The 26,678-nt window shown below is 44.0% G+C and overlaps 1 protein-coding gene across 18 annotated transcripts in view; it reads right to left on the bottom strand.

Annotated features, from left to right (window-relative positions):
- Positions 1-26,678, bottom strand: part of RPH3A (rabphilin 3A) — a 335,220-nt gene that overhangs the window by 279,590 nt on the left and 28,952 nt on the right. For 3 of the 18 annotated variants that reach the window (XM_065524837.2, XM_074007938.1, XM_065524841.2), the window contains exon 2: positions 13,163-13,280. The exons of the other annotated variants lie outside the window; for them this stretch is intronic. The gene's annotated coding sequence lies outside the window, so the exon portion shown is untranslated. The remainder of the gene's footprint in view (positions 1-13,162; positions 13,281-26,678) is intronic. 18 annotated transcript variants of the gene reach the window in all.

Here is a 26,678-nt window from a genome sequence, read left to right as displayed (position 1 = left end):
ATTACTCCCAGTTGCCCTCCAGATGGGGGCCCCTCCTCCACATGTCAATGACAGTAAGCTCTATACAGATTTTTAAAATATAGTAACTGGGGCAGAGCACCTGAGCTAGTGGGTGTTTTGGGGGTCTTCTTGGGAGAAGGTCTAGAGTAGAGTGTGTGAAAGGGCTGAGTATACCTCAGAGAACATGATCATATGGCATATTGAGGTCTACCTCAAGCCCCTACACTCAAGAACGTCCCAGGCATTGCTCTCTGGCACAGTTGTGATCACTGTAAATAAACTAAGTGTGGCAGATGGCAAATTATCTCCCAACCTCTGTTTTCTACTTTTTCCATAGCCGTCTTTCTCAACAGAAGCACTGCTGGTATCCTGGATGGCACAATTCTTCATTGCAAGCAAGTGTCTCACGTAGTTTAGGAAATTTAGCACACCTGGCCCCACCCATCAAATTCCAAGAATGTTCCCCAGTCATCGTGAAGACCAAAAATACCCCTGCATATTTTTAAATGTTTACTAGGAGGGTAATTATGCCTCCAGTTGAGAAACACTGTTCTATATAAAATGTTTGGGTGGGCACAAATTCACCTAGCCAGACATTACATTGTTAGCCCTCCATGTAGCTAGATGTGGCCATGTGACTGAATTCTGGCCAATAAAATGTGAGTAGAAGTGATATGTGGGATTTCTGGGTGCTATTTTTAAAGGATAGTGGGTGGTCTCCATTTAGTCTTCCTCCTTCCCTTTGGCTGGAATGTGCATGTGATGGCAGGAGCTAAAACAGCCGTCTTGGACCATCAGGTGAAAGTCAAATGTTTCAAGTGCTAAGCAATAAGATAGAAAGAGCTTGGCCATTGTGGAGTCACTCTACTGGCCCTGAACTATTTACCCCGATTGCTATATTAGAGAGAAATAAGCTTATATCATGTTTAAGACACTGATTTTTTTTTTATTAAATGTTTGTGAATCCATATTACCTACAGTGTTCTACCTGGGACATAACAACCTAGGATGACAGAGCTCATTCTTCTGGCAGATTTTGTAAGTTGACATGGGTTACTAACATTAGTGGCACCTGCTGCACCCGATCTTTTCCCTTGTTGCTGCCAAAGAGAGTCAAGTCATACAGGAAGAAGAAGAACAAGTCAACTTACGCACCCAGAGCCAGGTCTATAAAGTCCATTCCCTCATAGGCCTTACTTTTCCAGTGTTCAGCAAGTAGATGGAGCTCTGTCCTCCTTACATTTACTCCCCTCCCTCCCCAACCCGCCAAAGATGCCAGTACCGCAGGGAATCACTAAAAGGGGTAGGAGATAGGAGCAATAACAAACATCATTATATTTACTACTAAATTCAGTGTTTCCCAATATTCAGGCAATCATAAACCTCTCTTGCATTTTTTGTCATGTCTGTGTATAAAAATAACATTAATGACCACCTACATTTACACGGCATTTAACTGCACATCAGGCACTATTCTAAGTGAACTTATATAATCCTAATGAAGATCCTATGAGTTAGAATTATTATCTTCATTTTACAAATAATGAAACGGAGGCAAAGAGAGTAAAGAATACACAGCCTGTAAGTGGCAAAGCTGAGATTCAAACCCAAGCATGCTGACTCCAGAGCCCAGCAGTTAACTACCAACTACATTGCCAGGATATTACCTAGTACATAGAATACCAAACAACAGCCCATAGGCCAATCCAAACCCTGTTTCTGTAAATAAAGTTTTATTGAAACACAGCCACACCCACTTGGGTACATATTTTCTATGGCTACTTTCATATTATAGTGGCATAGTTGAAACAGAAACCATATGGCTCGCAAACCCTAAAATATTTACTATCTAGTGCTTTACAGAAAAAGCTGGCTGAACTCTGACCTACTGTATTATTTATTAGTTTTCTTAGATTAACTTATTGTACTCAAATAAAATTCTCTTAAAGGAAAATTTCATATCACTACCATAAATGGAAAACCAATATTTGCTGAAAGGAAGAGGAAAAAAATGTAAAAACAATGGAAACAAAATAATGTAAAATTCTAGCTAAACATTTTCACCTCCTCCCAGGCTCTGAGTCTAAGATTCTGTCTGTTTGCTAAAGAGAGGGATTGGAGCAAGTGTTAGAGATCCACAAGCACACAGCTGAGACTTTGTTCATGATCTCATCTGGAAGATTGAAAAAAATGGAAAAGAGGATCCACCTTTCTCTATATGACTCACAAGATTACGTAATGCTGTGCCCCCAAATTGTTGCAGGTACCATCAGAAATCATCTGGAATACTACAGATGGGACAACATCCTGCATTAAAGCAGATACTTATCACATGAATCACCAAAAGAGCAGTGATGGACATACATGTCATCCATTCAAAATAGTGACCCTTTTTTTTTTTTTTTTTGAGATGGAGTCTCGCTCTGTCACCCAGGCTGAAGTGCAGTGGTGTGATCTCAGCTCACTGCAACCTCTGCCTCCTGGGTTCAAGCAATTCTCCTGCCTTAGCCTCCCAAGTAGCTGAGACCACAGGCGCCTGCCACCACATCTGGCTAACTTTTTGTATTTTTAGTAGAGACGGGGTTTCACCATATTGGCCAGGCTGGTCTCGAACTCCTTACCTTGTGATCGACCTACCTCAGCCTCCCAAAGTGCTGGGTTTACAGGTGTGAGCCACTGCGCCTGGCCGACGCATTTATTTTTTAAATTGGCATTAAACAAGAGCCTCACTGTCACCCCTGAGAATCATATTCTTAGGGAAGAATAGTGTTTGCTTCCCATCTTGACTTAGAACTTGAAAGCCATCTCATGGTCAGAAAATTAGAGACATAACCTCAAGCAGTGCTGCAAGTCTAGCAGGGGAAGATAACAGAGATTTTAAATAACTTGCCCAGGGTCACCTGGCTAAACCAAGATCCAGACCTCAGTCTCATTCCGGGTTTTGAAATATTCATAAATTCTGACTTTCAAGAAACATGTCTCCAAATTCAAAAGAAGTAAAGATTTACCAGCATTTAACAAAAACCTGACTGTCTTATTCCATTTTTCTGTTGCTTATAACAGAATACTTGAAACTAGGTGATTTATAAATAAATTTTATTTCTTAAAGTTATGGAACTGAGAAGTTCAAGGTTGAGGGGCAGCATCTGGTGAGGACCTTCTTGCTGATGGGGACTCTCTGCAGAGTTCTAAGGTAGACCAGGGCATCACACAATGAGGGGGCTGGGTGTGCTAATGTGTCAGCTCAGGTCTCTCTTCTTCTTCTTATAAAGCCACCAGTCCCAGTCCCTTGATAATACATTAGTCCATTAAACCATTAATCTATGAACAGGTTAATCCATTCATGAGCCCTCATGACCCAATCACCTCTTAAAGGCCCCACCTCTCGATACTGCTACACTGGGGATCAAGTTTCAACATGAGTTTTGGAGGAAACAAACACTAAAACCACAGCAATAATTATTTACAAAAACAAAATTAAACACAACAATCACTGTTTTGAAGGATGACTCATATAGATTGTTATCTTTTTTGTTTCTTCTTGTTTTTAGAGACAGGGTCTTGCTCTGTTGCCCAGGCTAGAGTGCAGCAGCATGATCATAGCTCAAGTGAACTCCTCGGCTCAAGTGATCCTCCTGCCTCAGTCTCCTGAGTAGCTGGTACTACAGGCATGTGCCACCATACCCAGCTAATTTTTTTTTTTTTTAATAGAGACAGGGTCTCACTATGTTGCCCAGGCTAGCCTTGAACTCCTGGACTCAAGTCATCCTCCTGCCTTGGCCTCCTATAGTACTGGGATTACAGGCATGAGCCACCACACCCAACCCCCTAAATCCAGTTTTTGAACATAAACTCCTTACTACGGCCTGCAAGGTTCCACAAGTCTAGGCCTGCCCACCTCTCAGACTTCACCTCTCACTTCTCTCCCTTGTCCACTATGCTCCAGCCACACAGGATGACACTTAGAGGAGGCTGTCCAGTGCACTAGATGCCAGGAGTACCACCCCCTCAGTTGTGACAATCAAAAATGTCTCCAGGCATGGCCACATGCCCCCTGAAGGAGAAGGGACACAAAAACGCCTCTGTGGTATCTTTTCTTTATCCCAGTGAAGGATATGTAAGTCGCTAAAGCCACCCTGTGGAAAGCATTCTAAATATGCACTCTCTTCCGAGGACAGTGGGTTTGTCACTTGGAGGACCCCTTGTGGTTTATTCACTAAGATGGGCTTGGAGTGTGCAAACTTGAACCCAGGCTGGAACAGAGTGGAACTGCTTGGTATCAGAAAGGGTGAGGAAGTGCTCTTATAAATGGGAGCTGAATAATGCATGCAATGGACAGAGAATGTGGAATGCTAGACATTAAAGACTCAGAAAGATGGAGGAGCACAGAAGGAGGGTAGGTGATGAGAAATTACTTAATGGGCACTGTGTGAGTCTGTTTTCATACTGCTGATAAAGACATACCTGAGACTGGGCAATTTACAAAAGAAAGAGAGGTTTAATGGACTTATAGTTCCACGTGGCTGGGGAGGCCTCACAATCATGGCGGAAGGCAGTGAGGAGCAAGTCATGTCTTACAGGGATGGCAGCAGGCAGAGAGAGAGAGCTTGTGCAGGGGAACTCCTCTTTTTAAAAACCATCAGATCTCATGAGACTTATTCACTGTCATGAGAACAGTGCAAGAAAGACCCGCCCCCATAATTCAGTCATCTTCCACCAGGTTCCTCCCATGACATGTGGAAATTGTGGGAGTTACAACTCAAGATGAGATTTGAGTGGGGACACAACCAAACCATATCAGGCACAATGCATATTATTCAAGCAACAGATACATTAAAAAGCCAAGACTTCACCATATGCAATATATCCATGTAGTTAAATTACATTAGTATCCCCTTACATTTATACACCTTTAGGCCAGGAGTAGTGGCTCATGCCTGTAATCTCAGCAATTTGGCTGAGGCAGGAGGATTGCTTGAGCTCTGAAGTTCAAGACCAGCCTGGGCAACATGAGGAGACCCCATCTCTAAAAAAAATAAAATTAAAAATTGGCCAGGTGCAGTGGCACAGAGCTGTGGTCCCAGCTACTCAGGAGGCTGAGGCAGGAGGATCGCTTGAACCTAGGAGGTCAGGGCTGCAGTGAGCCATAATGCCATGATCACATCACTGCACTCCAGTCTCAGTGACAGAGAGAGAGCCTGTCTCAAAAAAAATGTTTTAAATAAGAAAAATACACTTTTTGTTAAAAGTGGATTTGAACTTCTGAGAAAAAGTTGGAGGAATTAAAAGGCTAAATCGCTTACCCCATTGAAAAAGAGAAACTCCGTGGCAGTTAGCTCCAAAGAGGGCATCCATTCCTTGTTCTCCAAGGAGGACAATAGAAATTGCTGATGAGGATTTTTTTAATTGTCAAAACACTTGTGTGCAAGACAAGCCCTGCCTCCATTTCACATTGAAATCTTCAGCAAAGTCCACTTTGCTCAGTAGTGCTTTTGTGTGACAAGATTCTCTTAAGGACCCTGTAGAGGTGTAAAGTTTTGTGTCCAAGGTTGTCTCAAGATTAAAGCAGAGACCACATGAGCACAGGCAGAAGCCACAGGACAAGGGTACGGCTGCCATCTGAGTTACCCACTGCGCACCTGTAAAAACTCTACAGATAGATGCAAGCTGGGAGACATGCAGCCCCATATCACCCTGTTTCCCCTACCTGGAATATTTTCCCCTCACCCCCAACCTGCCCATCTGATCCTCACACCTGCCCATCTGACTCTTAATTAGGCTAGCTGGGTGTCAGGGTTAGCCTCATCTCCCACCCCAGGGACTTAACCCACTTTATTATATTCACCTGTTTAATGTTGCTCCCACCAACCCATCCCACAGACAGTGAATGGCAGCAAGGACTGTACCTGTCTTATTCCACCACAAAGTCCTCAGTGCCTAGAACAGTGCCCAGCCCAGAGGGAGCCTTTAACAACTATGTATTGAGCAAATGAGATCTAGATTGACCTGAATTACAGGAGATAAAGAAAGCAAAGGGAGTGGATGGCTACTGGTGCCCTGCCCAGAATCTCTTTATCCCCAGCTGCTGTAAAGCACTCACAGTTCCACCCTTCTCCAAAGAATTGGCCTTAGCCAGATGAAAACCACTTTCCCCAGGAGGCTCTGCCCTAACCTACCCATAGGGCAGCCAGTAATTGATAGACACTGTGGTGCAGAAGGCTGTCCTCCTTGTCTCAAGATGACACCAACTCCATGGTGCAATTTATGCTCCAGAGTTCCCCCGTGGCATCAGGCTGAAGTTATCTCCACCTAAGACCACAGCTGTGCTTAGCATTTTTTCTGCCCTCTCCTGCTTTTCTCATTCCAGTTCTTCTGAGAACTCTCCCTCAATAAATCACTTAAACAAGAATTCCAATCTCAGAGAGCCTTAAAATGGGAATAAATCATTGTGAGTTTCAAGGAGTTGAAAAGATATAGGAAAAGCATCTCAATACTACCTAATACATACTGAGGCTCAATAAATATTTATGAAATGATTGGATGGATGGATGAATGGACAGATGGATGGATGGGTAGATGGATGGATGAATGCGTGGATGGGTGGGTAAATGAGTAGGTGGGAGGTGTTTGGATGGATAGATGGATGAATGGATGGATGCATGGATGGATGGATGGATGGGTAGATGAGTGGGTGGGTGGGTGGATGGATGGATGGGTAGATGAGTGGGTGGGGGGGTGGATGGATGGATGGGTAGATGAGTGGGTGGGTGGGTGGATGGATGGATGGGTAGATGAGTGGGTGGGTGGGTGGATGGATGGATGGGTAGATGAGTGGGTGGGTGGGTGGATGGATGGATGGGTAGATGAGTGGGTGGGTGGGTGGATGGATGGATGGGTAGATGAGTGGGTGGGTGGGTGGATGGATGGATGGGTAGATGAGTGGGTGGGTGGGTGGATGGATGGATGGGTAGATGAGTGGTTGGGCAGATAGATGGACAGGAGGATCTATTACCCTATGAAGACAAAAGCAAAACATATTGACTTCACATTGAAGGGAGCAGTAATAGATCATCAGATGGACCTGAGTCTGAATCTTTCTCTATATCTTTCTAGCTGTGTGATCTTGGGCAAGTTACAAACACCTCTGAGCCTAAATTTACTCATTTGTAATATGGGGGATATTCACGACATCTACTTTACAGATTGTTATAATAATCCAATGATTTAATGTTTACATAAAGATGTTAGCACTGTGCCTGGCACATAAGGGCTTGATAAATAGCATCTACTATTTTTATTACTACTATCATTTTTATTATTATTTTTATTGACCCAATTAAAAGTGAAATACATTGGAAGGCCCAGGTGGGAGGATCCCTTGAGGCTAGGAGTTTCAGACCAGCCTTGGCAGCATAGTGAGACTTTGTCCCTACAAAAAAAATTTAAATTATCTGGGTGTAATAGTGTGGACCTGTAGTCCCAGGTACTGGGGAGGCTGAGGCAGGAGGATTGCTTGAGCCCAGGAGGTCAAGGCTGCAGTGAGCTATAATCCTATGATTATGCCACTGCACTCCAGCCTGGGTGACAGAGGAAGACCTCATCTCAAAAAAAAAAAAAAAAAAGCAAAGTGCATTCCCCTGTTGTGTCGTAATATAGTTAAACAAGCAAAAGGTAATTTAAAAAAAAAAAAAAAAAAAAGCAAACACCAGTAGCTAATTGTTCAAAGGGGAGAGATTAAGTTCAAGAAAGCGAGCTTTTTCTTGTGTTGGTGAAAATTAAACCCGACACAAAAAAGCAGGTTAATTTATTGGAGGAAAGAAAAAAGTAACGATCTCATCACGGGGCGATACCCTATCTGAGGTCTGTGAGCCTGGGGCCTCCCGAGAAGCATTTATCAATGAGTATTTTCACAACCTTTTTTATCTACAGCCAATCGATAAGTGTCTCCAGGTCCCTCTCTGGTTTGTGATTAGTTGTTTTCATTATTTCTGGTTTGCTAGATGCAGATGGGTCTGTGTGGCACCGTTTTTACATTATCCCTAAACACCAAGAATTAATAGCATAGAAAGTTCTGAAAGTGTGAGACAATGGGGCAAATGCTTTTCTCCCATTGGATCAAGCAAAGATACACACGATCCACTGCTTCTCCTCTGACCCACACCCATGCTGCCACCGAGTCTAAGGCACCACTGGGAGCCTCTTCCCTGGTCTCCCTGTTTTTTCCCTCACCCACTGCTGCAAGTTCCCCTCGCAGCAGACACAGGAATCCCATTCAAATGTAACTCAGATCATATCGCTCCTCTTCTCTAAAACCTCCTCCCGGCTCCTCTTTATTTTTTTTAATTTTTAATTTTTTTAGAGATGGGGTCTCACTCTGTCACCTTTGCATGATCACAACTCACTGCAGCCTCAAACTCCTGGACTCAAGGATCCTTCTGCCTTGAGTAGCTGGGACTATAGGTGTGCACCACCCTACCCCGCTAATTTTTTTTTTTTTTTTTTTTTTGGTAAAGACAGGTCTTGCAATGTTTCCCAGACTAGTCTCAAACTGCTGGCCTCAAGCAAGCCTCCCACTCCAGCTTCCCAAAGTGCTGTGATTATAGGCATGCCATGGGTCCCCTTCGTAATCAGAGGGACAACCTAAGTCCCACGGTGGCTCCAGGGCTCTTCCCAATCTGCCCCATTTCACTGACTTTGTTTTTCATTACTCTCCCCTCTCCTTACTTGCTCCACCACCAGGCAAATTAGCTTCCTTGCTTTTACCTAAACGTTCCAGGCAGACTCCAACCTCAGGGCCTTTGCACTTGCTGTTCCTCTGTACAGAACACTCTTCCCTCGTTATTAACATGCCTCACTCTCAAACTTTCTCCTGGCCTCTGCTCAAATCTCACCTTGTGATATGGGTTTGGATTTGTGTCCCTGCCCAAATCTCACATCAAATTGCAATCCTCAATGTTGGAGGAGGGGCCTGGTGGGTGATTGGATCATGGGGGTGAATTTCCCTCTTGCTATTCTCATGATAGGGAGTGAGTTCTCCCGAGATCTGGTTGTTGTAAAAATGTGTAGCACCTCCTTCTTTGACCTCTTGCTCCTGCTCCAGCCACGTAGGACGTTCCTGCTTCCCCTTTGCCTTGCGCCATGATTGTAAGTTTCCTGAGGCCTCCTCCCCAGCCATGCTTCCTATGCAGGCTGTGGAACCATGAGCCAAGTAAACCTCTTTTCTTTATAAATTACCCAGTCTCAGGTAGTTCTTTATAGTAATGTGAGAAGGGACTAATACGCCTTGTTAGGGAAGCCTCCCCTGACCTCCCTCCCTAAAATAGCAGACATACCCACACCTCACCCACAGTCTACTTCTCCTTTCTCAGTTTTATCTTTCTCCATAGCATCTACCACTGCCAGCATCCCATATAATATGTTCATCTCCCCCACTAGAATGTCAGCACTGGAAGAGCAGGGATCTTTCTCTAGTTTGTTCTTGCCACCTAGAAGAGTGTCTGGCACAACAAATAAGTGCTATACTAAATATACTATATGATATAAACATAAAGAGTATTGACACAATATATAATATTATATAATATATACTGTATATTATATGTATGTATTATATATGTAATCATATGATATTGCAATTATGCTGCATATAACATCATAATGAAATATTATTAAATATTTATATATAATAATTTATATTATGTTACATATAATATATAGTACATAATGACATGGGTAATAAATACTATATATTACATAAAACTATAGCATATGTTATAATATAATTATATATTGCATGTGATCATAATATAATATAAATGTATAGCACATAATACAAATATTTTTTAAGTAGTTGCTCAGTAAAGAGTCACTGAAGGAAGTAATTGGCCAGGCACAGTGGCTCATGTCTATAGTCCCAAGGCTTTAGGAGGCTGAGGCACAAGGATTGCTTGAGCCTAGGAGTTCAAGACTAGCCCAGGTAACATAGCAAGACCCTGTCTCTACAAAAAAAAAAAAAAGAAATTAATGTTAAAAAATAGAAAGATACATGAGAACTAAAACAGAACAGGCTGAGGAGGGCCAGAGATGACTGGCGGAGAGTTGGCCCCGGGTGATGGCAATGGAGGTGGTAAGAAGTGCTCAGATTCTAGACATGGCTTAAATATGGAGCAGACAGGATTGGTTGATGAATTGGATGTGGAGTAGGAAAGAAAGAGACGAATCAAGGATGACTCCAGGTTTGGGGTCTGAGCAACGGGAAGGATGGAGTTGCCACTCAATGGCATTGGCAAGACCATGGAAGGAACAGGGTCTGTGTCAAGAGACAGTGAATATCAGGAGTTTGGATTTGAACATCTAACTTTGAACTTCCTATGAGACATCCTAGTGGCGGTGCTGAGTAAGCAGTTGGCTGTGCAGGTCTAGAGCTTAGGGGACCCGCCAGGCTGGAAATAGCAAATTTTGAAGTCATATACACTGAGATGGCACTTTAAGTCAAATGTAGGTGGAGAAGGATGGAAGGACTCAGTCCTAGGACATGACGCTGTTTAGAGATGGAAGGAAAACCAGGAGAATGTGGTGTCCTGGAAGCCCAGTGAAAAGTCAGTGAGTATAATGAGCATTTGTAATTAACCTGCTCAGTATCCACACCTCTTCTTCCAGAAACTGCCCCTGATTTTCACTTGGATATCTACCCCAGCCCTACTTGGACCATGTGATCTGCATGTGGCTGTATGCTCAGTTCCAAGCATACAGCACTATGAAAACATGTTGGTTTAGGGATATGCAGGTGACTTCAGCCAAGCCAATCAGAGTGAATTTCAGGACCACTGCAGGAACTACTGGGAAACACTATTTTCAGAAGGATTTGAATGTTGCAGTGAAGCAGAAGTTGCTGGCAATCATCGCACCATCACAGGGGCAGCTTGTTATCTGTAAATGAAGCCCACACAAACAAAGCAAAGTCTGGAGGTGAAGAAAGGATCTTGGTGACTTCACTTGCTACCTGGATCAAGCCACAACTGAAGCTTGAGGTGTCCTAGACTTTTTAGTTATGTGAACTATTTAGCTTTGCCAGTTTGGGTTGGACTGTTTTGGTAACTCGGAAAAAAATAATTCTGACGAATTCAGAAAGGGAATTGATAAAATCAGTAGGATATATTTATCCAATAGAATATTTTTATGCCACTAAAAAGAATTAGGTAGATCACTACCTGTTGATCTGGAAATATGTCCATGATTATTAATAAGCAAAACAAGCAAATCAGACTTCATACGCACTAGGATGTCTGTAATCAAAAAAAAAAAAAAAGACAATAACAAAGGTTGGCAAAAATGTGAAGAAGTTGGAACTCTCATACAGGGCTGGTGGAAATATCAAATGGTGCAGTTGTTTTGAAAAACAATTTCACAGTTTCTCAAAATATGTAACATAGAATTAGGCTGGGTGCGGTGGCTCACACCTGTAATCCCAACACTTTGGGAGGCCAAGGTGGGCAGATCACTTGAGGTTAGGAGTTCGAGACCAGCCTGGCCAACATGGTGAAAGCCTGTCTCTACTAAAAATACAAAATTAGCTGGGCGTGGTAGCATGCCTGTAATCCCAGCTAGTCAGGAGGCTGAGGCACGAGAATCACTTGAACCCGGGAGGTGGAGGTTGCAATGGGCCAAGGTTGAGCCATTGCACTCCAGCCTAGGCAACAAGAGCAGAACTCCATCTCAAAACACACACACACACACACACACAGAATTACCATAAGGCGATTCCATTCCTGTGTATATACCCAAGAGAACTAAAAACATATGTCTACACAAAAACTTGAATACCAATGTTATCAGCAGCATTATTTATAACAGCCAAAAAGTAGAAACAACCCAAATGTCTATCAACGGAGGAACAGATAAATAAAATGTTGTATACCCATCTAATGAAATGTTATTCAAACAGAAAAGGGAAGGAAGCACTGATTCATGCTAAACACAGATGAACCTTGAAAACATGATGCTAAGTGAAAGAAGCCAATTGCAAAAGGACAGATATTATATTATTCTATTTATATCAAATGTCCAGAATAGGCAAATCTAAAGAAATGGAAAGTAAAATAGAGGTTGCCAGGGACTGAGGGAAGGGGAAGGAAAACGTGTATTACTGCTAATGGGTTTGTTTTAGGAGAGACCAAAATGTTCTAAAATTAGATGTGGAGATAGTCATACAACCCTGTGAATATACTAAAATAATTGAGTTGCTCACTTTACATGTGCAAATTATATGGTATAAGAATTATATCTCAATAAAGCTATTTTTAAAGGGAAATTATAAAATCATATGTGTAGTATGATCCTACTTTGGTAATTAATAAATATGATTTAAAAAACAATTACATGTATGAGTCTCTACATTACAAGATGGAGACTATTTAATTCCCCAGGGTTCCTCTTGAAATGGGCAATGTACTTGTGAGGAAGAAACATTTCAGTAAGCAACTTGGAGAGGGTGGGAGCCCCAGACATGCCCAACTAGCAAGATGTGATCCCAAAACTGCCTTCTAAGGGGGAAGGTCTTCTTAACTGGGGGGTCCTTTGTTAGTTGCAGCCTGTGATGAACTGGGCTTGCAATTGAAGCAGGATCTGGTGCGCTGTGGAATTGCTCTGCAGAATTGCAACAGGAAATTTAGGGAGGAGACCTGGGAGAGGAAGAGAAGCAGGTGAGACTGAGGGAGAAGCCCCTGCAGTGACAAGGCCAAGGGCAGGGAGTGCCTTGGGGGTGCCTCATAGTATAATCTCTTCCTCTGCCTCCTCTAAGAAGGCTTCTATAAGCTCTGCATTGCTCCCCGGTGCTGTGTGCATGGGATGACTTCTTCTGCAAGAACTCAGAGACGTGCTAGATTCTCATGGGGGTTGGCATAGGAAAAATCACAAATCACACTAAGACTTGGAAGCTGACATCTGTGATATGTGTATACATAAATGTAGAAAGTACTCCAAAAGTATAAACGCCACAGCATCAACACCAGTTACCCCAGAGGTAGAACTGACATCAAGGAAGAAGATTTTTGTTTCCTTTACATTCTTCTGCCTTGTTTAGATTTATCACGATAAGCATGAACGATTTTGTCGTTCTTAAGAACTAAAAAAGACTACTCAAGCTGGGCGTGGTAGCACGCACCTGTGGTCCCAGCTACTCAGGAGGCTGAAGCAGGAGGATCACTTGAGCCCAGCGGGTCGAGGCTGCAGTGAGCCATGATGGTGTCACTGCACTCCAGCCTGGGCAACAGAGCAAGAACCTGTCTCAAAAGAAGAAAGAAAAAAGATAACTCAAGTGCCACTTTCTCTAGGAAGTCTCCGAGGCAGAAATAAAAACTCCTCCTCTGCATTGCAATTAAACTTTGTTCCTTCCGCTATTTCAGCACTTGTCACTTAAGGAGAATTCACTGTTCTGGGAGCCATGGAGGACAGAAGTTGTTCATTTTTTCTCTCTGATACGGAGCCTATTAAAAGGTACTTTGTAAATATCCGGGGAATAAATGAACAGGTGAGTGAGTGAATGGGTGAGTGAGTGAGTGAATGAGTTCAGCTATGCCCACAGCAACCTGAATCCCACCAGCCTTTGTCCAAGCTCATCCTACTGAGACTGGCTAAATGACAAGGGTGGCCATTTGGGGATGCTGAGCCACCCCAAGGAATCTGGGATTAATTACACTGCCACCAACACCTCAGCAGCGTGGATTTGCAAGTCTTAATTACATGCAGGGACCAGCAGGAATGCTCATTCGCTAACTCCGACCCCAGAGTCTCCAGTATTATTCTTTACACCCCTGTCTCTTCCTGACACCTCTAGCTCCCTAAAGAAAGCAGGGGACAAACGGGGAGCAGAGACATACTTCAAACAGGGAGAGAGAAAGGGCTCAGGCTGCAGGAAGCTCATCTACTTCAGCCTCAGACCTCAGGGCTCAGGAGGGAAAATAACTGTCTTCTTGTATTTTTTTAAATGGCTCAGCCAGAGGTGAGGATGGGGAGCTGGGTCCTTGCCCAGAGTCAAAATCTGCATTACAAATGCCTCTCAAACCTACCGAGGGAGGAAGGGATGCTCTTGATAAAGTCTGTTCTCCCAGCTGAGCTGAGAAAGACTGTAGTCTCCTTTGTCTCTGCCAGGAAGCTGCAGGCTCCCAAATTTCAGCTATTGGATCAGCATTTCGGCACTGGTTTTAAGGCATCTGACAGCTGATCACTCCTATCCATCACTCTGGGTGGATACTTAGGAGATCAGGTGGGAAAGGAAAGGAGTATGTTCCATGAGATCCTTTGAAAAGTAGACTTAGTTTCAAATGTCAGCTTCACCACTTAACCTGCTGTGTGGCCCTGAGCACATTGCTTAACTTCTCTGAGCTTCAGTGACACCTCTATTATTTTTTAATCCCCCTACTGCCTGGTGCCTGGAAACTGTTTCTCTCCCAAGATTTTGTCTTGAATTAAGGTATTATTGTCTCTGGGAATTCTCTTCTAAGATGCAAAAACATTTTGAAAAGTCTCCAACTCAGCCACGAACATTCAAGAATGGATCCAGGTTGGGCGCGGTGGCTCAGGCCTGCAATCCCAGCACTTTAGGAGGCTGAGGATCACTTGAGGTCAGGAGTTCAAGACCAGCCTGGCCAACATGGCAAAACTACGTCTCTATTAAAAATACAAAAATTAGCCAGGGGTGGTGGCAGACACCTATAATCTCAGCTATTTGGGAGGCTGAGGCAGGAGAATCGCTTGAACCCAGGAGGCGGAGGTTGCAGTGAGCTGAGACCATGCCACTGCACTCCAGCTTGGGTGACAGAGAGAGATTCCGTCTCAAAAATAACAAAAACAAAAACGAATGGATCCATTTATCAGAGATAAGCCGGTTGTTCAGCAGGGTTCTGAGGATGGAAGACAACAGACAGAGATATTTTGACTGGAGGAGAGAAGCCCAGAGAGGAAGCTGCCCCCAAAGGCAAGGAGAATAGGGTTGATGAGGGTTGATGCCACAGAGGGTCCTGGGGACAGGATCCGGACCTCAGCGTCCCCATCTCAAACAATAGACAATGTAGATAAAACCTTATTGAGCACTTACTAGCTGCCAGGCATCATTCTAAGGGCTTCACAGATTCTCTTTATGTTTATGAAAACCCCCTTTTATAGATGATAAAACTGAGGTCAGGGAGGTGAAGTAACTTACTCCACAGCTCACCCCACCAGTAAATGGGACAGCCAGCTTGAATTTCCAGAGCCTTCACTTGACAACAGTGGATAGCTATGGTTCTTTGAAAGCACTGAGATCCTTGGACAGGGCCATCAAGTGCAGGAGAGGGCAAAAGGAGAAGGCAAGGTACAAAAAGAAGTTGCTGAAAGACAAGCACCAGCCCCTCTCCACCTGCTCCTGGATCTGCCTCTCTGCAGCCGAGATCTCTATGAGAGGCACAGGAATCAGTACCCTGGTTTGAGTGGGTCCCTAACAAGGGCTGGCTGGCCTGCATGATACGTTTTCCTTCTTTGCTCCCTCTCAATGCCCCCCGAAACTGTTACCATGGAGACCACCTCTCTAGTGGCCAGATCCAGAAGCTGGAGCCAAGTGCCAGGAGGCTGAGAGAAAGGGCTGGCACTGCATGTGTGGAACAATCACTGGAGGCACCAAGGAGGTGGTGCCAGGGTTTACCAGATGGCTGGGGGCAGGAGGCCAGCCCATCTTCACACAACAGGTCTCTAGTTTTGCGAGGGTCTGCAAGGCTCCCCTCAAAACAACAAAGCTTCTACCAGAAAAAAAAAAATAGCACAGAAACACACATTTTCTGTCTTTAATCATGTCATGCCTTAGATATTCTTGCAGCACCTACTACATGCCAGATCCTATCAGGGTGCTGGGATATAATTATAGGGAATACACAGATCAATATATAAGCCCCCAGTATAAAGTAGTATAAGAACCCCAGGTAGAGGATATGGACGAGTTCAACAGTAAGTTGTTCCTCTGCTAGTTTTTGTTTTGAGGTTCTTTCATGGCCATGCTTATTTTCATATTATCATTAATAATAATACAGCCAGCCACAGACGCTCCCTGTAATCCCAGCAACTCGGGAGGCTGAGAGAGGAGGATCACTTGAGCCCGGGAGTTCAAGACTGCAGTGAGCCATGATCGCACCACTACACTCCAGCCTAGGAGACAAAGCAAGACTCCAACTCTAATGATAATAATAGTACTAGTAGCAGTGATATCTAACATTCAATCAGCACATAATACACAATGGATCTTTTTTTTTTCGGGGGGGGCAGGGTCTCACTCCTATCCCTCAGGCTGGAGTGCAGTGGTGTGATCTCAGCTCACTGCAGCCTGGACTTCCTGGGCTCAGGTGATTCTCTCACCTCAGCCTCCCGAGTAACTGGGACTGCAGGTGTGCATCACCATGCCCATATTGAGCCTTTTTTTTTTTTTTTTTTAATAGAGATAGGGTTACACCGTGTTGTCCAGACTGGTCTCAAACTCCTGGGCTCAAGTGATCTACCCGCCTCAGCCTCCCAAAGTGCTGGGATTATAGGAGTGAGCCACCATGCCCAGCCCCACAAAGGATCTTATATGCATCAACTTCTGTCTCCACTATCATGCTATGATGTGGGCATTGATTTTATCATTGCCATTTCACAGACGATGGAATTGAGGCTCAGGGAGATTTATTCACTAACCCAAGGACAAACATCTGGTGTTCTATTTCCCATTGCTGCTGTAACAAATTGCCACAAATTTAGGAGCTTTCAACAATGCAAATTTATTCTCTTACAGTTCTGGAAGTCAGAAGTCCAAAATCAGTTTCACTGGGCTCAAGTCAAGGTGCCAGGGGAGCTGGTTCCTTCTAGAAGCTCTGAAGGGAGAATCCATTTCTTTGCCTTTTTCAGCTTCTAGTGGCTTATAGGCATTCCTTGGCTTGTGGCCCCTACCTCTAACTTCAAAGTGTATCAGCCCAATCTCTGCTGTCATCATGTCTCCTCTTATCTCTGACCCTACTTCTTGCCTTTTCTTTAGAGACAGGATCTCACTCTGTCACCCATTCTGGAGTGCAGTGACAGAATCATAGCTCATTGCAGCCTCCACCTCCTGGGCTCAAGCAGTCCTCTCACCTCAGCCTCCCAAGTAGCTGGGATTACAGGCATGCACCACCACATCCAGCTAGTTAATTTTTTGCAGAGGCAGGGCCTTGCTATGTCGTCCAGCATGGTCTTGGACTCATAGGCCCAAAAGATCCTCCCACCTCAGACCCCCACCCTCACCCCCAAGTAGCTGGGTCTACAGGCATGCACTTGTGTTTGTTTTTAGTAGAGACAGGGTCTTACTATGCTCCCCAGGCTCTGCTTCCCTTTTATAAGGACCTGGGCAATGGATTGGGCTCGCCTGGATAATCCAGGGTCATCTCTACATCTCAAGATCCTTAATCACATCTGCAAAGTCCCTTTTGCTGGAAGGGACATATCCGTGGGCTCCAGAATTAGGATATGGACATCTTTGGGAGCCATTACTCCATCAACCATAGCTGGTCAGGGGCAGAGCCAGGATCCAAATCACCAGGTCTGTCTAACTGCAGAGTCTGTTCTTAAAACCACAAGGCCACCAAGAATATCCCTGACACCTCCTTTTCAGGGAGGGGACTACCTGGTCTCTCCAACCAGCATGGAGGGGGATTCACCAAAAGCCCACTCCGCAACAAGCTCAGCAGGCTTTACAGTCAGAAAGTCCCGGGCTTCAATCTCAACAATGACCCATGCCAGATCTGTGTCCTTGGCCATGCACCTGGCCCTTTATGAGTCTCAGTTTCCTCAGCTGTAAAGTGGGAATAATTAGATCCACCTCACAGGGCTGTTGTGCAGGTTAAATTAGGTTATGTAGAGAAAGGGCTTAACACAGACCCAGTGTAGAACTAGAGCTCATTAGACAGGAATTATCATCATCATCATCATCGTTATCATTATTATTAGAAAGGTAGAAACTGGCCACAAGCCAGCCCTTCCAGAATAACCTTGTTAATACCTGGATGCTCTCTTTGGACTTCACCTTGGATATCCTAAAGTTTAAAAAGTAAAACTCAGGCTGGGTGCTGTGGCTCACACCTGTAATCCCAACACTTTGGGAGGCTGAGGCAGGCAGATCGCTTGAGCCCAGGAGTTCAAAACCAGCTTGGGCAATATGACGAAACCCCAGTCTCTACAAAAAAAAAATTTTAATGCAAAAATTAGCTGGGCATGGCGGTGCATGCCTGTAGTCCCAGCTACTTGGGAGGCTGGGGCAGGGGGATCACTTGAGCCCAGGAAGTCGAGATTGCAGGGAGCCAAGATCACGTCATTGCACTCCAGCCTGGGTGACACAGTGAGACCCCGTCTCAAATTTTAAAAAGGAAAACTCTCTCTTTAGGGCCCAGATACTCTTCCCAGGATCCTCTAGGGCCCAGACACTCCTCGGGGAACCCCAGGAACAGAAAAGAGAGCCCTAATCACAGGTGAAAAGTTTAACAGCAAATGTAAGGTGCTAACAGTTTCCCAAGAGGAAAAACAATTGCAAGTTTTCTACCCTGTTTCTCGGGCCTATTAAAGGGGTGTGTGTCCTCAGAAGCAGAGTAACTACACTTAACCTCAATTACACCAACAGAGCCTTTCAAAAGCCAGAGTCATGATGTGGAAGATCAAGCAAGAAGCACATGGACTCATTTCAGCATTGCAAATGCAGTAAAGGCTGTAATTAAAGGCCTCCTGGAGTATTTCCAAATGAATGGCCCACCCCCCAAAAAATATTTTGACAGGCGGGGCTGAGCTTTTCAATAGGCATTGCTCCTTATGTAAAGCAGAGCGTGGGGTGGCAAAAGGCTGTTTTGTTTCCACGTTATTTCTTCACTGGAGTCTTTATAGTCCGGATTTCATTACAGTTCCAAGAATGCCACACTGAAGATCAGAGGAAATGTGGTAGTGACAACTGAGATTCTGGCGGATGTGCCTATATTTGACAAATGCTTTAGCCGCTAGCCATAAGCACATCCGTTCAAATTAAGGAGTAGGAGGGACAGTTACCCTACTGCAGGCTGCTAATTTCATTGAAGGGACTCTAATTATTTTTCCCTTTTTTTTTTTTTCTTGCTGGCTAGGACAATGCTAGTTACATAAGAGTATTTCTATTGCTAGAATTAAATATTGAAGTAAAAAATAACAACAACAGCCCTGGCCAGGCACAGTGGCTCACACCTGTAATCCCAGCACTTCGGGAGGCCAAGGCAGGTGGATTACCTGAGGTCAGGAGTTCAAGACCAGCCTGACCGACATGGTGAAACCCCACCATCTCTACTAAAAATACAAAAATTAGCTAGGTGTGGTGGTACACGCCTGTAATCTCAGCTACTCAGGAGGCTGAGGCAGGAGAATCCCTTGAACCGAGGAGGTAGAGGTTGCAGTGAGCCGAGATTGCACCATTGTACTCCAGGAAAAAAAAAAAAAATCCGAGATGCTCTGGGTAGGATGAGTAGGGATCTGGATGGAACTAACACATTCCCAGAAGAGTGGCAGGAATGACGTTCTTATGGCAAAAGTCTTGCACCTTTCCTAGGGAAGTAAAAAGAATGCTCAGGTGTCTGCACCATCAGTCATGGTGGTGGTTACATGACTGCATTCATTTGTCTGAACTCATTAAACTAGGGAGCTGTGAACCAGCTCTCTCCTATGAAAATGAAAAGATATCATTGCATTTGATCAACGAAACTGATTCACAAGCTAAAAGGTAAGAAAGAAAGAACGCTTGACATCTGCCTATAACTGGTTCTTGGAAGTGTTCTGCTTGCTAAAAAGCTGAATTATCTAATGGTTCATTTATTGAACAAGGGTTTTCTTGAGCACCTACTATGTTTAAGGCACTGTTCTGGGCTTTGGGAAAACAGCAAAGAATGAGATGACAAAAATCTTTGTCCTCACAGAATTTACATTCAAATGGGGAGAAATAACTGTAACTAAGAAAGTGAATGCATAAAATAACTTTAGACAGCCGGGTACGGTGGCTCACGCCTGTAATCCTAGCACTTTGGGAGGCCAAGGCAGGGGGATCACGAGATCAGGAGATCAAGACCATCCTGGCTAGCATGGTGAAACCCTGTCTCTACTAAAGATACAAAAACTTAGCCGGGCGTGGTGGTGGGCACCTGTAGTCCCAGCTGCTCGGGAAGCTGAGGCAGAGGAATGGCATGAACCCAGGAGGCAGAGGGTGCAGTGAGCCGAGATCATGCCACTGCACTCCAGCCTGGGCAACAGAGCGAGACTCCATCTCAAAAATAAATAAATAAATAAATAACTTTAGACACGTTTAAGTGCTATGAAAATAATCAAATAAGATAATGGACTGCAGAGGGACTAGGTGAGCTACTCCTTTAGATAGACCAAGGAAGGCTTTTTTTTTTTTTTAATTGAGACAGAGTCTCACTCTGTTGCTCAGGCTGGAGTGCAGTAGCGCAATCTCTGCTCCCTGCAACCTCCACCTCCTGGGTCCAAGTGATTCTCCTGCCTCAGCCTCCCAAGTAGCTGGAATTACAGGCACCCACTACCATGCCCAGCTAATTTTTGTATTTTTAGTAGAGACGGGGTTTCACCATGTTAGCCAGGCTGGTTTTGAACTCCCGACCTCAGGTGATCTGCCCCGCACAGCCTCCCAAAGTGCTGGGATTATAGGCATGAGCCACCACACCGACCTAAGGAAGACTTCTTAAAGGAAAAGCCATTTGAGCTGAAACCAGAAGGAGAGGCACCAGCCAGAAGGAACAGCAAATGCAGAGGTGGTAACAGAGAGATCAGTGTGGTGCGGCTGGAGCCAAGAGAGCCGGTGAAGTGTAGAGATGAAGAAAGGAAGCATGAAAAGATGAGATGGGAGAGCGGGGCAGGGTCAGATCACTCTGTCCTTTGTGGGCTGTAGGAAGAGTCTGAGTTTTACTCTCAAAGCAATAGGAAGCCATTGATAGATTTCAAGCGAGGATGCAAAAGTGGAACAACTATTCTAGTGGTTCAAGGCATGCTTTGGGAGCTACATTAGTTGCTCTGTCACCATGGACACCAGGACCATTGGCCCACTGTGTGTCAGACTTGTGCTGGGGTCGACTTTCCAGAAAGTGGGGCTGGTTATGTTTCCCATCACTGGGATGCTTCTGAACAATAGGCACCAAGATAACAGGTTGGTTTGGGGGGCAGGTCTGTAATTTATTCATGCATGTTGACAGGTGTTGACTCTAGGCACTGGGGATGCCGCAGTAACAAACAGACCAGATCCAGTCTCACACCAGGCTCTGTCATCAGTGCGAGAAGGTGGCAGAGAAGGGGAAGCACAGAGACGTGAGAGCACCAAGAAGGAGCACGTAGCGCAGACTGGAAGGAATCCAGGATGGCTTCTCAGTGAAGGCGAACTGAACAATAGGCAGGAGGTGGAAGGAGAGAAGAAACAGGATTCTAAAGAGACAGAATATCGTGTCCAAAGACCCAGAGATTTCAGAGGAAACTCAAGGAACAGCAATAAGACTCAGCTGGAGCAGAGAATGTGAGTGAATGGTCAGATCTGCACGTTAGGAAGAGCAATCTAATTCCAGCTACTGAGGAGGCTGAGGCGGGAGGATCGTTTGAGGCCAGGCATTTGAGACCAGCCTGGGCGACATAGCAAGACCCCATCTCTACATAAAATAAAATAATTAGTCAGACATGGTGGCATGCACTTGTAATCCCAGCTACTTGAGATAGGGAGAGGTAGGGGTCGAGGATAACCCTTGAACTTCTACCTTCTAGGTCAATCGTCTGGTGGTGGCATTAGATAAGAAACAGTCTGTGAGGGTTTGGGGAAGATGGTGCTCACGAAACATCCAGATATGGCATCGTCCAATAAGATCACTACAAACCACACGTGGCTATTTTTTGAATACTTGAAATATGGTTAGTATAACTAAAAAAGTGAATTTTTATTTTATTTAATTTTCATCTATTTTAATCTTAGTGTTTAACTCAAATCTGATTCAGTTCCTGGAGCATTTTAAAGGATGATTGGGACTTAATGATGTCAATATACTTTGCCAATTGTAAATATAACAAAATAGAAATCCAGATCAAATATTTCTGATGAAAAGTGAGCATCCAATGTGAAATGTGCTATAAGTGTAAAGCAGATTTTGAAGACTTGGTCCAAAACACAAAAAGAATAGTATGTCTGCCACCCCTTTTATCACAGCTTACTGTGCATTTAACCCAGAAGCTCAAGCCCTTGGAGATGATCAACTGCTGGCTTCTCACAAGAAGGTTTGCATTTCTCAGGTCTTAAGTTGTGGCATCTGAAAAGCCAGTTTCCCCAAATATCTCAAGAAAACATCTTGATTAAAAGCAGAAGTCCTTAATTAATGAAACAAATAATTAACCTTGAGAACAGAAGTGTTCCCCCAAAGCACAATATATGAATTTGCTAATTTAATTCAATAAATATTTACTAAGAATCTACCATGGGCAGGACACTACTTAACAATGTCAGCCAGGCGCGGTAGCTCATGCCTGTAATCTCAGCACTTTGGGAGACCAAGGCGGGTGGATCACCTGAGATCAGGAGTTCAAGACCAGCCTGGCCAACATGGTGAAACCCCATCTCTACTAAAAATACAAAACTTAGCCAGATGTGGTGGCACACACCTGTAATCCCAGCTACTCGGGAGGCTGAGGCTGGAAAATCACTTGAACCCGGCAGACAGAGGTTGCAGTGAGCCAAGATCGCCCCACTGCACTCCAGCCTGAGAAACAGAGCACAACTCTGCATCAAGAAAAAAAAAAAAAAAAAAAAGAGGAGGAGAGAAAGATATAAAAATGCGGTAAGAGAATAAATGAATGCATAGAGGAAAATTTTAAAGTCCCAGGGCATGTGTGGGGAATAGCAAATCATCCCCTTTGGCTTTCCAGGAAAGTTAAGACCAGGTACTAGGCTAAGGAGTCTGTATTCGATACCAGAGGTAATAGAGAGCCACTAAAGGTTTTAGAGCAGGAAAGTGACTTCAAAGCAAACTGCCTTCTGGTTAGCCATAAAATGAACTACATGTCGAGCAAAGAACAGTACATTAAATGGACAAGAGGCCAGGCTAAAATCACAGCAAGGCATTTAGGAGGAAGAGAAATTGCAGAGAGAAGCTAAGACAAATCTGGTTCATTGGTGTTTGAGAATTTCACCAAGAGCCACACTCAAGAAATCGTTTATTTATCAACTCTGTAGTGAAGACAGAACAAGTATTCCCTCAGGGCCGCAGAACTTGCTGGAAACCCTTCAGATGCTCAAAATCAGGTAGGTGATTAAAAAGCACTTTTACAACTGAGTGCTTCTCTTTCTTTTAGCTATGCTATTTAGTGTGTCTTCCAATTAACATAAAACTGCATTAGCCAGTTCCTTGACCCAATGGGAGGAGAAAGAATTCATTGCTCAATTTTTAATATGCCCTTTTAGATTGCAAAGGAAAAAAATGGGTAATTATGTACATAAATATACTGTTCAATTCCTGCATTTAAAAAAATGCTGAACAATTCATCTGGCTTCTATTAAATCTGTGCAACTATTATCTAAAATTATTACAAGAAGTAGGATATAATGAATAGACTTTTGAAAATAAATAGTATGGGTATGCTATATAAGCAATCTGAGGGTGGTGAATTGTTCAAGTCAGAAGGAACCTGTGATATTATGCAACTGACCCCATGCATTTTACAAATGAAAGTAGCCCCGAGAGGCCAAGCAACTTCCCTAAGTCACACAGCAAGCTAGGATCTTGGTACATAGGGAAGTGGCATCTATAAGTACAGGTATGTGGTGCCTTTAAGTGTTGACTCTCTGCCACCCATTGAGCTAAGCACTTTTTATGTATTATCTGATCTCCCCTTAAAGCTCCTATGAAGTAGGTACTGTTTTATCCCCATTTTACAGATGCGAAAATAAGTGAAGTTGCTTGCTGATGTGGTTTGGATTTGTGTCCCTGCCCAAATCTCATGTTGAATTGTAATCCTCAACATTGGAGGAAGGGCCTGGTGGGAGGTGATTGGATCATTGGGGTGGACTTCTCCCTTGCTGATCTCATGATATTGAGTGAGTTCTCACCAGATCTGGTTGTTCAGATCTGTTTAGCACCTCCCTCTTCTCTCACTCTCTCCTGTTGCCATGTTGAAGTCATGCTCCTTCCCCTTCACCTTCCACCATGATTGTAAGTTTCCTGAGCCCTCCCCATCCATGCTTCCTGTTTAGCCTGCAGAATTCTATCCAATTAAACCTATTTTCTTTACTTGAGGTCAGGAGTTCAAGACCAGCCTGGTCAATATGGTGAAACCCCATCTCTACTGAAAATCCAAAAATTAGCTGGCCATAGGGGCAGGCACCTGTAATCCCAGCTACACGGGAGGTTGAGGCACAAGAATCGCTTGAGTCTGGGAGGCGGAGATTACAATGAGCCGAGATGGCGCCACTGCACTCCAGCCTGGTGACATACTCCAACTCAAAAAAAAAAAAAAAACTATTTTCTTTATAAATTGCCCAGTCTCAGGTAGTTCTTTACAGCATATGAGAACTAGACTAATATAATTGCCCTAACCCTAACCCACAGCTAGTAAATAGTAAAGTTGGTAAGTGGTGAATTCTAGCAAATGCTAGAAGTTGAACTGAAGTGTTAAACCTGTGCTCTTTTCACAAGAGCATATGCAAATTAAAATATTAACTCCGAGACCATGAGCTCACGTAGAACAGTATACAGGGTCACGTCACAGCTTGTGGAAGGGAAGGAGCCAGGGCCAAGCAGGTATTAAGAGAAGAAAGATACATAGATAAGTGGCTGCTCAACACCTCAGCTATCTAGAAGATTATATCACTCGCCTCTACTTTTTTAACAGAATTTTTTTGAGATTCAAGTGATACACTCCATATGAATGACCTTGGAGAGTTAGGAAGAGTTATCCAAAGAATACATTGAACAGACCTTTATAATTATTTCAGGAAGAGAGGAAGAAATCTCTCTGAGCACCCTAAAATGTTATAAAACCCACTGGCTAAAGGAGGAACCCCAGATATTCACTCAGAGCCCACTGCCTCTTGGGTTACACACAATGTACACTAGTAGTTACTAGGTTTCCCAGTTCCACAGGAGATTCAGAACTCTGACTTAGGTCACAAAAGGCTTAGAGGAGAAAGACTTGCTTGGATATAATGGATGAAAGCTAGCCAGATACAGAAAGAGCTAAGGGGAACTATAAAAGCGAATAAAAAGGCTTGCAGGCTAGGGCTATTTAATGCAAGGGCAAACAGTGCTCCATTCCTCAGGGAGAAATCACAGTACAGTGAAGAGTGTGGAGCCTGCTGGAACTATGGGCAAGTCCAACCTCCACCACCCATAAATTGTATAAGCGTTGGCAGGTTACTGCACTTCTGAGTCTAGTAGTTTGTTGTTGGTTTCGTTTTTTGCTTTGTTTGGTTTGGTTTGGGGGTTTTTGTTCTTGTTTTTGGTTTTTGTTATTTGTTTGTTTGAGATGGAATCTTGCTCTGCCACCCAGGATGGAATGCAGTGGTGCAATCTCAGCTCACTGCAACCTCCGCCTCCCGGACTCAAGCCATTCTCCTGCCTCAGCCCCCCTCGTAGCTGGGATTATAGGTGTGTGTCACAACACCTAGCTAATTTTTGTATTTTTAGTAGAGACGGGGTTTCGTCATGTTGGCCAGGCCAGCCTTGAATTCCTGACCTCAGGTGATCTGCCCACCTTGGTCTCCCAAAGTGTTGAGATTACAGGTGTGAGCCACTGCACCCGGCCTGAGTGTGGTGGTTTTAAAATGTCTACAGATTATTTGATATTCCCCCCTTCAAGAGGTAGAGCCCCTTGAATTCTCCTCCCCTTCTAACAAACAGAATAAAGCAGAATTAACCATGTACAACTTCAGACACTAGGTCACAAAGGCTTCCATCTTAGTCTCTGCCTGTCTCAGATTGCTCACTCTGGGGGCGGCCAGCTGCCATGTTGGGAGGCCACTTAAGCAGCACTATGGAAAGATCCACGAGGCAAGGAACTGAGAGGCCTCCAGTCAACAATCGTGTGAGCGTGTCATCCTGGAAGTGGATTTTTCAGCCCCAGTCAAGCCTTCAGAGGGTGGCAGCCCCTGCTACATTCTGACTACAACCTCATGAGAGGCCTTCGGCCAGAATCACTCAGCTAAGCTATCCTGAAATGCTAATCCTCAGAAACCACATGAGATCATAAATGATTGTCATTGTAAGCTGCTCTATGTTGGGTTAATTTGTTATCTAGTAATAGAAAACTAATACACTGAGACACCATTTCTCCATCTGTAATATGAGAATAACAAGTGAGGATAGGGAACATAAGTAGGAATATATAAGATGTCTAGCAAATGCCTGGCATGTGGTAGTTGGTGAATATATGTCAGTTTCCCTCCCTACCTTCCCCTCAAACACACCTGAGAGTGTAACTCTCAGCACAGATGACTGACTTTTATAATATGGAAAAAAGTTAAATTGTTCTGTATCCTTTTTTAGAAAGCAACACAATTTTTAAAGGTGAGGGAGGTGATTCTTTAAAGGTGAGGGAGGTTGCCAGTAAAGTCACCCTCAGTAAAATAGAAAAGTTATATCAACACACTAGCAAATTGA

Source organism: Macaca fascicularis, chromosome 11 (genome assembly GCF_037993035.2).
Source record: "Macaca fascicularis isolate 582-1 chromosome 11, T2T-MFA8v1.1".
In the NCBI taxonomy this organism is placed as follows: Eukaryota; Metazoa; Chordata; class Mammalia; order Primates; family Cercopithecidae; genus Macaca; species Macaca fascicularis.
The sequence above is the reverse complement of the archived record's forward strand: the minus strand, read 5'-3'. Positions and strand labels throughout refer to the sequence as shown.